At 44.7% G+C, this 13528-nt stretch overlaps 1 protein-coding gene across 1 annotated transcript in view; it reads left to right on the top strand.

Annotated features, from left to right (window-relative positions):
* Positions 1-5741: 5741 nt before the first annotated feature.
* Positions 5742-13528, top strand: part of LOC135525491 (ninein-like) — a 56247-nt gene continuing 48460 nt past the window's right edge. Inside the window, exon 1 of the mRNA XM_064953163.1 lies at positions 5742-6060. The gene's annotated coding sequence lies outside the window, so the exon portion shown is untranslated. The remainder of the gene's footprint in view (positions 6061-13528) is intronic.

Below are 13528 nucleotides of genomic sequence, written 5' to 3'. Positions count from 1 at the left end.
CCAGGTTTTTAATACATTTTTTGGAAATGCATTAAAAATAAAAACATTAACATAAGTATTCAGACCCTTTTGCTTTGTGACTCGAAATTTAGCTCAGGTGCATCCTGTTTCCACTAATCATCCTTGAGCTGTTTCTACAACTTGATTGGAGTACACCTGTGGTAAATTCAATTGATTAGGCATGATTTGGAAAGGCACACACCTGTCTATATAAGTTGACAGTGCATGTCAGAGCAAAAACCAAGCCATGTGGTTGAAAAACAATTCCGTAGAGCTCCGAGACAGGATTGTGTTGAGTCACAGATCTGGGGAAGGGTACCAAAAAAATGTCTGCAGCATTGAAGGTCCCCAAGAACACAGTGGCCTCCATCATTGTTAAATGGAAGAAGTTTGAAACCACTAAGAATCTTCCTCGAGCTGACCGCCCGGCCAAACTGAGCAATCGGGGGAGAAGGGTGACCAAGAACTCTGCTAGAGCTCTTGAGTTCCTCTATGGAGATGGGAGAACCTTCCAGAAGGACAACGATCTCTGCAGCACTCCACCAATCAGGCCTTTATGGTACAGTGGACTGACGGAAGCCACTCCAAAATAAAAGTCACCTTGGAGTTTTCCAAAAGGCACCTAAAGACCATTTGAAACAAGATTCTCTGGAATGATAAAACCAAGATTAAACTCTTTGGCCTGAATGCCAAGCGTCACATCTGAAGGGAACCTGGCACCATCCCTGGCACTATCATGCTACGGTGATGCATGGTGGTGGCAGCATCATGCTGTGGGGATGTTTTTCAGCTGCAGGGACTGGGAGACCAGCCAGGATCAAGGTAAAGACGACAGGACAAGTCTCTGAATGTCCTTGAGTGGCCCAGCCAGAGCCCGGTCTGTGAGAGCCAGAAATCTTGCTTGTTTGTAGGTGACCAAATACTTATTATCCACTATAATTTGTCCTGTCGTCTTTCCCCCTGATATATGTATGAGAGAGAGAGACAACGACCGACAGAGACACCAGAATAGTTCCAGCATAGCCTGGTTCCGGATCGGCTTGTACTCTTTGCAACAGATGATGATCTCTTGCTTTTGATTTTTTTCCCCTCTCCTTCGCTGTCAAGCCAAACATGGAAATATGTCACGACAAACATTTTTGTCATAGATCCATTATTAATGTTATGTTCCATAACTGTTTGGCATGACAATATGTGAAAAGCTTGGCCTGTCTGACAGACAGACTGGCATCAGTCACAGACATTAAATACAGCGGGAAAAATAATAGAGTGCACCATAAATCAGTTGAATATAAGAAATTATGTCTAGTCGAGAAATCGAAAATCATTACATGGCTAAATGTGAAGGTAGGTAAAACTGATATTACTGTCTGCTCATTTGCTAATGTTGACCACTAGGTGGAGCTACAGACTTATTTAATGTCGACCACTAGGTGGAGCTACAGACTTATTTAATGTCGACCACTAGGTGGAGCTACAGACTTATTTAATGTCGACCAAGTGGAGCTACAGACTTCTGTTCATCACAAGTGTTAAAAGTATTTACTAAATAAACTGAAGTAAACAATAAATAAAATAAGAAGAAGTAGAAAAATAACAAATAATTAAAGAGCAACAATAAAATAACAGTAACAAGGCTATATACAGGGGGTACCGGTAGAGTCAATCAAATCAAATGTATTTATATAGCCCTTTGTACATCAGCTGATATCTCAAAGTGCTGTACAGAAACCCAGCCTAAAACCCCAAACAGCAAGCAATGCAGGTGTAGAAGCACGGTGGCTAGGAAAAACTCCCTAGAAAGGCCAAAACCTAGGAAGAAACCAAGAGAGGAACCAGGCTATGTGGGGTGGCCAGTCCTCTTCTGGCTGTGCCGGGTGGAGATTATAACAGAACATGGCCAATATGTTCAAATGTTCATAAATGACAAGCATGGTCGAATAATAATAAGGCAGAACAGTTGAAACTGGAGCAGCAGCACGGCCAGGTGGACTGGGGACAGCAAGGAGTCATCATGTCAGGTAGTCCTGGGGCATGGTCCTAGGGCTCAGGTCCTCCGAGAGAGAGAAAGAAAGAGAATTAGAGAGAGCATATGTGGGGTGGCCAGTCCTCTTCTGGCTGTGCCGGGTGGAGATTATAACAGGACATGGCCAAGATGTTCAAATGTTCATAAATGTCCAGCATGGTCAAATAATAATAAGGCGGGGGCACCGGCATCAATGTGCGGGGGCACAGGTTAGTCGAGGTAATATGTACATGTAGATAGGAAGGGGGGGGGTCAATGCAAATAGTCCAGTAGTGCCTTGCGGTCGGAGGCCGAGCAGTTGCCATACCAGGTGGTGATGCAACCAGTCAGGATGCTCTCGATGTTTCAGTCTCCTGAGGGGGAATAGGTTTTGTCGTGCCCTCTTCACGACTGTCTTTGTGTGTTTGAACCAAGACAGGTCGTTGGTGATGTGGAAACCAAGGAACTTGAAGCTCTCAACCTGCTCCACTACAGCCCCGTCGATGAGAATGGGGGCGTGCTCTGCCCTCATTTTCCTGTAGTCCACGATCATCTCCTTTGTCTTGATCACGATGAGGGAGAGGTTGAGCATGCACCCCTGAGTGGCCACCGTGTTGAGGATCAGCGTGGCAGATGTGTTGTTACCTACCCTTACCACCTGGGGACAGCCCGTCAGGAAGTCCAGGATCCAGTTGCAGAGGGAGGTGTTTAGTCCCAGGTTCCTTAGCTTAGTGATGAGCTTTGAGGGGACTATGGTGTTGAACACTGAGCTGTCGTCAATGAACAGCATTCTCACGTAGTTGTTCCTTTTGTCCAGGTGGGAAAGGGCAATGTGGATTGCAATAGAGATTGCATCATCTGTTGGGACTGTATGCAAATTGGAGTGGGTCTAGGGTTTCTGGGATAATGGTGTTGATGTGAGCCATGACCAGCCTTTCAAAGCACTTCATGACTACAGACGTGAATGCTAAGGGTCGGAAGCCATTTCGGCAGGTTACCTTAGTGTTCTTGGGCACAGGGACTATTGTGGTCTGCTTAAAACATGTTGGTATTACAGACTCTGTCAGGAACAGGTTGAAAATGTAAGTGAAGACACTTGCCAGTTGGTCAGAGCATGCTCGGAGTACACGTCCTGGTAATCCGTCTGTTGACCTGTTTAAAGATCTTACTCACATCGGCTACTGAGACCGTGATCACACAGTCGCCCGGAACAGCTGGTGCTCTCATGCATGCTTCAGAGTTGCTTGCCTCGAAGTGCGCATAGAAGTAATGTTGCTCATCTGGTAAGCTTGTGTCACTGGGAAGCTCACGGCTGTGCTTCCCTTTATTGTCATCTGACCACTTCCGTATTGAGCGAGTCATTGGTACTTCCTGCTTTACTTTTTGCTTGTAAGCAGGAATCTGAATGTTCTGAACATACAAGAGAGGCCTTTTAACAGGCCAAAACAATTGCAGCCTCGTGCTGTGTATTTTAATTGACAAAGACGTGACACATCTATATATACTCATACGTAGATGAATTACTGGTAGGCTGTGATGTCATAATGTAGTCCACCAGCAGACTGGCTTTCCATTCTATTGAGCCTGGGGGATGAGGTTAGCTATGGCAACGCTGAGCCTGGGGGATGAGGATAGCTATGGCAATGCTGAGCCTGGGGGATGAGGATAGCTATGGCAACGCTGAGTCTGGGGGATGAGGTTAGCTATGACAACGCTGAGCCTTGGGGATGAGGTTAGCTATGTCAACGCTGAGCCTGGGGGATGAGGTTAGCTATGGCAACGCTGAGCCTGGGGGATGAGGTTAGCTATGGCAACGCTGAGCCTGGGGGATGAGGTTAGCTATGGCAACGCTGAGCCTGGGGGATGAGGTTAGCTATGGCAACGCTGAGCCTGGGGGATGAGGTTAGCTATGACAATGCTGAGCCTGGGGGATGAGGTTAGCTATGACAATGCTGAGCCTGGGGGATGAGGTTAGCTATGGCAATGCTGAGCCTGGGGGATGAGGTTAGCTATGGCAACGCTGAGCCTGGGGGATGAGGTTAGCTATGGCAACGCTGAGCCTGGGGGATGAGGTTAGCTATGGCAACACTGAGCCTGGGGGATGAGGTTAGCTATGGCAACGCTGAGCCTGGGGGATGAGGTTAGCTATGACAATGCTGAGCCTGGGGGATGAGGTTAGCTATGACAATGCTGAGCCTGGGGGATGAGGTTAGCTATGGCAACGCTGAGCCTGGGGGATGAGGTTAGCTATGGCAACGCTGAGCCTGGGGGATGAGGTTAGCTATGGCAACGCTGAGCCTGGGGGATGAGGTTAGCTATGGCAACACTGAGTCTGGGGGATGAGGTTAGCTATGGCAATGCTGAGCCTGGGGGATGAGGTTAGCTATGACAATGCTGAGCCTGGGGGATGAGGTTAGCTATGACAATGCTGAGCCTGGGGGATGAGGTTAGCTATGGCAATGCTGAGCCTGGGGGATGAGGTTAGCTATGGCAACACTGAGTCTGGGGGATGAGGTTAGCTATGACAACGCTGAGCCTTGGGGATGAGGTTAGCTATGTCAACGCTGAGCCTGGGGGATGAGGATAGCTATGGCAACGCTGAGCCTGGGGGATGAGGTTAGCTATGGCAACACTGAGTCTGGGGGATGAGGTTAGCTATGACAACGCTGAGCCTGGGGGATGAGGTTAGCTATGGCAACGCTGAGCCTGGGGGATGAGGTTAGCTATGGCAACGCTGAGCCTGGGGGATGAGGTTAGCTATGGCAACGCTGAGCCTGGGGGATGAGGTTACCTATGACAATGCTGAGCCTGAGCCTGAAGGATTGTGAAATTTGAGGTGATGGGTGGTCTATGTGCAAAGGGAAGCAATATCTGTGAGCTGCTCTGACAGCTGGTTCTTAAAGCTAGTGAGGGAGATGGGAGTCTCCAGAATCTCCATATATACATTCCGGAATCTCCAGAATCTCCATATATACATTCCGGAATCTCCATAAATACATTCCGGAATCTCCATATATATATATATATATGAGACATAAAAGTTATTTTGATTCAATGACAGTTTTAAACAGATGCATTGGCCTTGAAGAGGAATTTTTGAATATCAAATGGTCCCCGGCCCCCATACTTGGATACTTTGGCTGGTGCGCCTTTGGATGCTGGATACTCCTCGAACACTCTCTCCTCTCTCCTTCTCAAAACCCATTGGAGGAGAATGTCAGAGGGGCGGGACCTATTTACACACCATTACAACACTCTACATAGCCATAATATGACATTTGCAATGTCTCTATGCCTTTTAAACTTTTTTTTGTAATGTTTACTGTACCCCTTTTTAAATTGTTTATTTCACTTTGTTTATTATCTATTTAACGGGTTTTGGTTTCACATGCCAATAAAGCCTTTGGATTTAATTGAGATGAGAGAGGACGCGAAGAGTGGTCAATTGAGATTCTCCCAATGACTGAATCAAATCGGATTGAGATTCTACCAATGACTGAATCATATCCGATTGAGATTCTACCAATGACTGAATCAAGTCCGATTGAGATTCTACCAATGACTGAATCAAATCGGATTGAGATTCTACCAATGACTGAATCAAATCGGATTGAGATTCTACCAATGACTGAATCAAGTCCGATTGAGATTCTCCCAATGACTGAATCAAATCGAATTGAGATTCTCCCAATGACCGAATCAAGTGCGATTGAGATTGTACCAATGACGACATCCGTACGACTCCAGTGCATTTCAACGCGTCACCACCCCTTCCTCCCTGAAGAGCGTTTCAAAATCTGAAAGGAGAGGCAGCAGGATGCGTTTTAGCGTACTGAACCAGAACAAACCGTTTTGACAGCGAAATAAAAATTAAAGTAGGCCAACTGTGACACGCAACCCCAAAACAAGAAGTTTAATCATCAAGTTTCGTTATGTTTTTTTATTTAGAAAAAATACCAAAGACGGAACGTTGTTGGGAAACTTTGGAGCGGGCTCTCTAAAACACGACCAGAGAGGAGGAATAGGCATCCTCCGAGTCAGTGGAGTTGCTGTGGGTAAGTTTGTAGCAATTTTTTTTTTAAGTATCTATTATTTCAAAACATGTCAACTTCATTACCTACCAGGCTTGTAGGCAACGATCCCCCAAAAATGTAATACACATTGAACGGGGTGGTTTCGTTCTTACACGCCGCCGAAGACATTTCAACATGTTCTTCATGCAGCGCCCTGTTTTTCGCTTTCTTCAACCATATTTTCCTTGCCTGCAAATCGACATTACAAGACCGTTAGACTTTTTCCAAAGCATTATCATCACAAAAATTATATTGACAGAAATGTTCCAGTCGTGCGTGCCTCGTTACAATGTATCTATGTTCAAATCGTCGTGTTTTGAACAAGGTAACAAGCAGAATTTAGTCTGGTTACTTTGTTGTAACATGTTAACCGGAGTCACTGCATGGATCATTTGGCTCTCTGTCCTTTGGCCCTCGCTAAGTGCCCAGGGAAAGTTTTGTGTGTATTTGTGTACACAAAAGTATGTGGACACCCCTTCAAATTAGTGGATTCGGCTACTTCAGCCACACCCGTTGTTGACCAGTGTATAAAATCGAGCACTCAGCCATGCAATCTCCATAGACAAACACTGGCAGTAGAATGGTGTTACTGAAGAGCTCAGTGACATGTTTTCAACGTGGCAAGGTCTTCGGATGCCCTGCTAGAGCTGCCGGCAGTCAACTGTTAGCACTGTTATTGTGAAGTGGAAATGTCTAGGTGCAACAATGGCTCAGCCGTGAAGTGGTAGGGGACACGTAGCATGTAAAAATCATCTGTCCTCGGTTGCAACACTCACTATCAAGTTCCAAATTGCCTCTGGGAGTAAGAGAACTGTTCGGCAGGAGCATCGTGAAAGTGGGTTTCCGTGGCTGCACACAAGCCTAACATCACCATCAGATGTTAATTAATGGTCACATGCACAGGGTCAGCAGAAGTTATTGGTCTCTGTGTTAGTGATGGCTGTTTAACAGTCTGATGGCCTTGAGATGGAAGCTATTTTTCATTCTCTTGGTCCCAGCTTTGATGCACCATATGCAATGTTTGTGTTTAATTGCTTAATTGTAATTACTTCCACTTTGGCCTATTTATTTCCTTAACTTACCTCATTTCCACTCACTGTATATTGACTTTTTGTTTTCTTTTGTTCTACTGTATTATTGACTGTATGTTTTGTTTATTCCATGTGTAACTCTGTTGTTGTTGCGTGTCGAATTGCTTTGCTTTCTTGGCCAGGTCACAGTTGTAAATGAGAACTTGTTCTCAACTAGCCTACCTGGTTAAATAAAGGTGAAATAAATAAATAAAAATGCCAAGTGTCTGCTGGTTTGGTGTAAACCTGGCCGACATTGGACTCTGGAGTAGTGGAAACGTGTTCTCTGGTGTGAAGAATCACACTTCACCTTTCTGGCAGTCTGACTGACGAATTTGGGTTAGGTGGATGCCAGGAGAACGCTACCTGCCCCAATGCATATTGCCAACTGTAAAGTTTGGTGGATGAGTAATGGTCTGGGGATGTTTTTCATGGTTCGTGCTAGGCCCTTTAGTTCCAGTGAAGGGAAATCTTAATGACTACAGTGACATTAGAGCCAATTCTGTGCTTTGTTGAAACAGTTTGGGGAAGGCATTTTCCTGTTTTCAGCAAAACGAGGTCCATACAGAAATGGTTTGTGGAGATTGATGTGGAAGAACTTGACTGGCCTGCACAGAGCCCTGACCTCAACTAGAAGTCGACCGATTATGATTTTTCAACGCCGATACCGATTTATTGGAGGACCAAAAACAAGCCAAACGATTAATCGGCCAATTTTTAATTAGCATTTATTTATATGTATATGTGTGTATGTATGTATATGTGTGTATGTATATGTGTGTATGTATATGTGTGTATTTATATTTGTTTGTATATTTGTTTATTTGTAATAATGACAATTACAACAATACTGAATGAACACTTATTTTAACTTAATATAATGCACAATAAAATCAATTTAGTCTCATAAATAATGAAACATGTTCAATTTGGTTTAAATAATGCAAAAACAAAGTGTTGGAGAAGAAAGTAAGTGTGATATGTAAGAAAGCTAATGTTTAAGTTCCTTGCTCAGAACATGAGAACATTTGAAAGCTGGTGGTTCCTTTTAACGTGAGTCTTCAATATTCCCAGGTATGAAGTTTTAGGTTGTAGTTATTCTAGGAATTATAGGACTATTTCTCTCTATACCATTTGTATTTCATATACTTTTGACTATTGGATGTTCTTATAGGCACTTTAGTATTGCCAGCCTAATATTGGGAGTTGATAGGCTTGAAGTCATATACAGTGCAATGCTTGAAGCACAGCGAAGAGCTGCTGGCAAACGCAGGAAAGTGCTGTTTGAATGAATGCTTACGAGCCTGCTGCTGCCTACCACCACTCAGTCAGACTGCTCTATCAAATCATAGACTTAATTATAACATAATAAAACACAGAAATACGAGCCGTAGGTCATTAATATGGTAAAATCCAGAAACTATCATTTCTAAAACAAAACGTTTATTCTTTCAGTGAAATACGGAACCGTGACTTATTTTATCTAACGGGTGGCATCCCTAAGTCTAAATATTGCTGTTACATTGTACAACCTTCAATGTTATGTCATAATTATGTACAATTCTGGCAAATTTAGTTACGGTCTTTGTTAGGAAGAAATGGTCTTCACACAGTTCGCAACGAGCCAGGCGGCCCAAACTGCTGCATATACTCTGACTCTGTTGCACAGAACGCAAGAGAAGTGACACAATTTCCCTAGTTAAAAGAAATTCATGTTAGCAGGCAATATTCACTAAATATGCAGGTTTAAAAAATATATACTTGTGTATTGATTTTAAGAAAGGCATTGATGTTTATGGTTCGGTACACATTGGTGCAACGACACTGCTTTTTTCGCAAATGTGCTTTTTAAATCATCACCCGTTTCGCCGAAATAGGCTGTGATTCGATGATAAATGAACAGGCACCGCAACAATTATATGCAACGCAGGACAAGCTAGTTAACCTAGTAATATCATCAACCATGTGTACTAAACTAGTGATTATGTTAAGGTATATTTTTTTTAATAAGATAAGTTTAATGCTAGCTAGCAACTTACCTTGGCTCCTTGCTGTACTCTTATAACAGGTGGTCAGCCTGCCACGCAGTCTCCTCGTGGACTGCAATGTAAAAGGCCATAATCGATGTCCAAAAATGCCGATTACCGATTTGTTATGAAAACTTGAAATCGGCCATTCCGAATAATCGGTCGACCTCTAACCTCAACCCTATCGAACACATTTGGGATGATTTGGGGGATGAATTAGAGAGCCCATAGAGATCCAGGCTTAATCACTCATCAGTTGGCCGACCTCACTAATGCTCTTGTGACTGAATAGAAGCAAGTTCCTGCAGCAAGGTTCCATCATCTAGTGGAGGCTGTTATATCAGCAAAGGGGGGTACCCAACTTCATATTAATACCCATGATTTTGGAATGAGGTGTCCACATACTTTTGGTCATGTAGTCTCCTGGATGGGTCCTATTAGGTAGATTAGTTTCATTTCTCTACTTCCTGTATTGAGTTATAATTATAACGGTCATATTGTTTTGGCAACATTCACCGTCCAGTTTAACATTAACATGATAGTGTAGTTAAATAAATATTTTTTTAAACTGGGCAAGTCAGTTAAGAACAAATTCTTAATTTCAATGACGGCCTAGGAACAGTGGGTTAACTGCCTGTTCAGTGGCAGAACGACAGATTTGTACCTTGTCAGCTCGGGGGTTTGAACTCGGGCTTGTTCTGCCTGTTGTTTAGTGCCGAGGGCTTGTTCTGCCTGTTGTTTAGTGCCGACATTGTGCTGAGGGCCTGTTGCCATGGATATGTTGACTCAACACACAGATGTTATTTAATGAAGACTGCCCTGGTGACACTGTAAATCATTCACATTGAAATGATACTAGTAGACCTTTTATGAGAGGTGTGTGTGTGTGTGTCTCTACTTGGTTAGACCTGAAACAATAATGCATGCTTAAATAAGTTTATGTGCAACTGTTACTCTGGGTCACAAATGTTGCACTTCTCCATAGTATGTATTGGACCACCTATGGGCCCTGGTCTAAAGTAGTGCACTATATAGTGCTGTTTGGAACGTAGCCTTAGTCTATTGTCTGACATGGTGATTCTGAACCATTGCGTTGGCGGCTCTTCTTTACCTCGAAGCGGGCAAATGTGTTTTAGTTTGAGGTGTCGGTGACAACAACATGGCTTTCCCTTTTATGATCCATGATTGTCTGGAGTTTTCGTGTGGCTTAGGCTCGGGCCATTTACACTAGGTGTGAGCAGAACATGTTGAGCATCTGATTGGGGTTGACCCCAATTAGTCGACAGGTCAATTCTTTGGTCCTTAGGCTTTTGGTCAACCGATATTGTTTTTTTTGTCGAGCAATATATATGCCCTTCTCAGTGAACTAATCCATTGTGGAAGCCAAGACGAAAAGCCAATGTTATGTCTTATCTGTAAATGTGGTCTGAGGCTCCATATGTTGGGTGTGCCACAATTGCAGAGCCTCCAGAGGCCAAATCCAGCTCTGTACCGCATCGCCATACCCCTCCCAAATGTTGCAACAATGCGGAGGGCTCTGTATATCATTGACATGATTGGTTGATGGTAGGTGGGGCGGTACATCCTGTAAACACAAACTCACTTCCTTGACAACAAATGCCAGAAGTATGAATGTCCCGACTTCTGCAGAGGCCGCTCATGTCCCGACTTCTGCAGAGGCCGCTCATGTCCCGACTTCTGCAGAGGCCGCTCATGTCCCGACTTCTGCAGAGGCCGCTCATGTCCCGACTTCTGCAGAGGCCGCTCATGTCCCGACTTCTGCAGAGGCCGCTCATGTCCCGACTTCTGCAGAGGCCGCTCATGTCCCGACTTCTGCAGAGGCCGCTCATGTCCCGACTTCTGCAGAGGCCGCTCATGTCCCGACTTCTGCAGAGGCCGCTCATGTCCCGACTTCTGCAGAGGCCGCTCATGTCCCGACTCCTGCAGAGGCCGCTCATGTCCCGACTCCTGCAGAGGCCGCTCATGTCCCGACTCCTGCAGAGGCCGCTCATGTCCCGACTCCTGCAGAGGCCGCTCATGTCCCGACTCCTGCAGAGGCCGCTCATGTCCCGACTCCTGCAGAGGCCGCTCATGTCCCGACTCCTGCAGAGGCCGCTCATGTCCCGACTCCTGCAGAGGCCGCTCATGTCCCGACTCCTGCAGAGGCGTATCACTGTAAATGCTGCATGGCCAATGCAGACGTCAGCTTGACCGTGCGCCCAGATGCACAATGCGCGGCTCTCTCCAGAATGCCCGGCTCTCTCCAGAATGCCCGGCTCTCTCCAGAATGCCCGGCTCTCTCCAGAATGCGCGGCTCTCTCATGCCAATTTTGTGCACACTCATTGTTTCATAACTTAATTGTGTGAATTGTTTGCGTTTGATTGTTAGTGTACAGTGGTTCCCCATTACTTTTCTTTTTTATTGACAGTGTTTGTTACTTTGTTTATAGTCATTTATTTTAATGCATTCAATATTATTATTCCATTCTTCCTGTACTCATTGTCGGAGTGGTCACATTGTTTACAGCGTGCACAACCTAATGTTAAACGTTTGGGTTTATTTAATTTAACTTCTGTCAATTTTAGAATTGTCTTTTGTTTGCACCGCTGCTGTCCAATGTTCTGTAAGGACACGCAGGCATAGAAGTAGACCTATAGTCTACTTGGCCTTATTATGCATAGAAGTAGACCTATAGTCTAGCTGGCCTGATTATGCATAGAAGTAGACCTATAGTCTAGCTGGCCTGATTATGCATAGAAGTAGACCTATAGTCTAGCTGGCCTGATTATGCATAGAAGTAGACCTATAGTCTACCTGGCCTGATTATGCATAGAAGTAGACCTATAGGCTACCTGGCCTGATTATGCATAGAAGTAGACCTATAGGCTACCTGGCCTGATTATGCATAGAAGTAGACCTATAGTCTACCTGGCCTGATTATGCATAGAAGTAGACCTATAGGCTACCTGGCCTGATTATGCATAGAAGTAGACCTATAGGCTACCTGGCCTGATTATGCATAGAAGTAGACCTATAGGCTACCTGGCCTGATTATGCATAGAAGTAGACCTATAGGCTACCTGGCCTGATTATGCATAGAAGTAGACCTATAGGCTACCTGGCCTGATTATGCATAGAAGTAGACCTATAGGCTACCTGGCCTGATTATGCATAGAAGTAGACCTATAGTCTACCTGGCCTGATTATGCATAGAAGTAGACCTATAGGCTACCTGGCCTGATTATGCATAGAAGTAGACCTATAGGCTACCTGGCCTGATTATGCATAGAAGTAGCCCTATAGGCTACCTGGCCTGATTATGCATAGAAGTAGACCTATAGGCTACCTGGCCTGATTATGCATAGAAGTAGACCTATAGGCTACCTGGCCTGATTATGCATAGAAGTAGACCTATAGGCTAGCTGGCCTGATTATGCATAGAAGTAGACCTATAGGCTAGCTGGCCTGATTATGCATAGAAGTAGACCTATAGGCTACCTGGCCTGATTATGCATAGAAGTAGACCTATAGGCTACCTGGCCTGATTATGCATAGAAGTAGACCTATAGGCTACCTGGCCTGATTATGCATAGAAGTAGACCTATAGGCTACCTGGCCTGATTATGCATAGAAGTAGACCTATAGGCTACCTGGCCTGATTATGCATAGAAGTAGACCTATAGGCTACCTGGCCTGATTATGCATAGAAGTAGACCTATAGGCTACCTGGCCTGATTATGCATAGAAGTAGACCTATAGGCTACCTGGCCTGATTATGCATAGAAGTAGACCTATAGGCTACCGGGCCTGATTATGCATAGAAGTAGACCTATAGGCTACCTGGCCTGATTATGCATAGAAGTAGACCTATAGGCTACCTGGCCTGATTATGCATAGAAGTAGACCTATAGGCTACCTGGCCTGATTATGCATAGAAGTAGACCTATAGGCTACCTGGCCTGATTATGCATAGAAGTAGACCTATAGGCTACCTGGCCTGATTATGCATAGAAGTAGACCTATAGGCTACCTGGCCTGATTATGCATAGAAGTAGACCTATAGGCTACCTGGCCTGATTATGCATAGAAGTAGACCTATAGGCTACCTGGCCTGATTATGCATAGAAGTAGACCTATAGGCTACCTGGCCTGATTATGCATAGAAGTAGACCTATAGGCTACCTGGCCTGATTATGCATAGAAGTAGACCTATAGGCTACCTGGCCTGATTATGCATAGAAGTAGACCTATAGGCTACCTGGCCTGATTATGCATAGAAGTAGGCCTATAGGCTACCTGGCCTGATTATGCATAGAAGTAGACCTATAGGCTACCTGGCCTGATTATGCATA

Source organism: Oncorhynchus masou, chromosome 32, assembly GCF_036934945.1.
Source record: "Oncorhynchus masou masou isolate Uvic2021 chromosome 32, UVic_Omas_1.1, whole genome shotgun sequence".
In the NCBI taxonomy this organism is placed as follows: Eukaryota; Metazoa; Chordata; class Actinopteri; order Salmoniformes; family Salmonidae; genus Oncorhynchus; species Oncorhynchus masou.
Note: the sequence above shows the minus strand (reverse complement) of the source record. Positions and strands in the feature narration are given on the sequence as shown.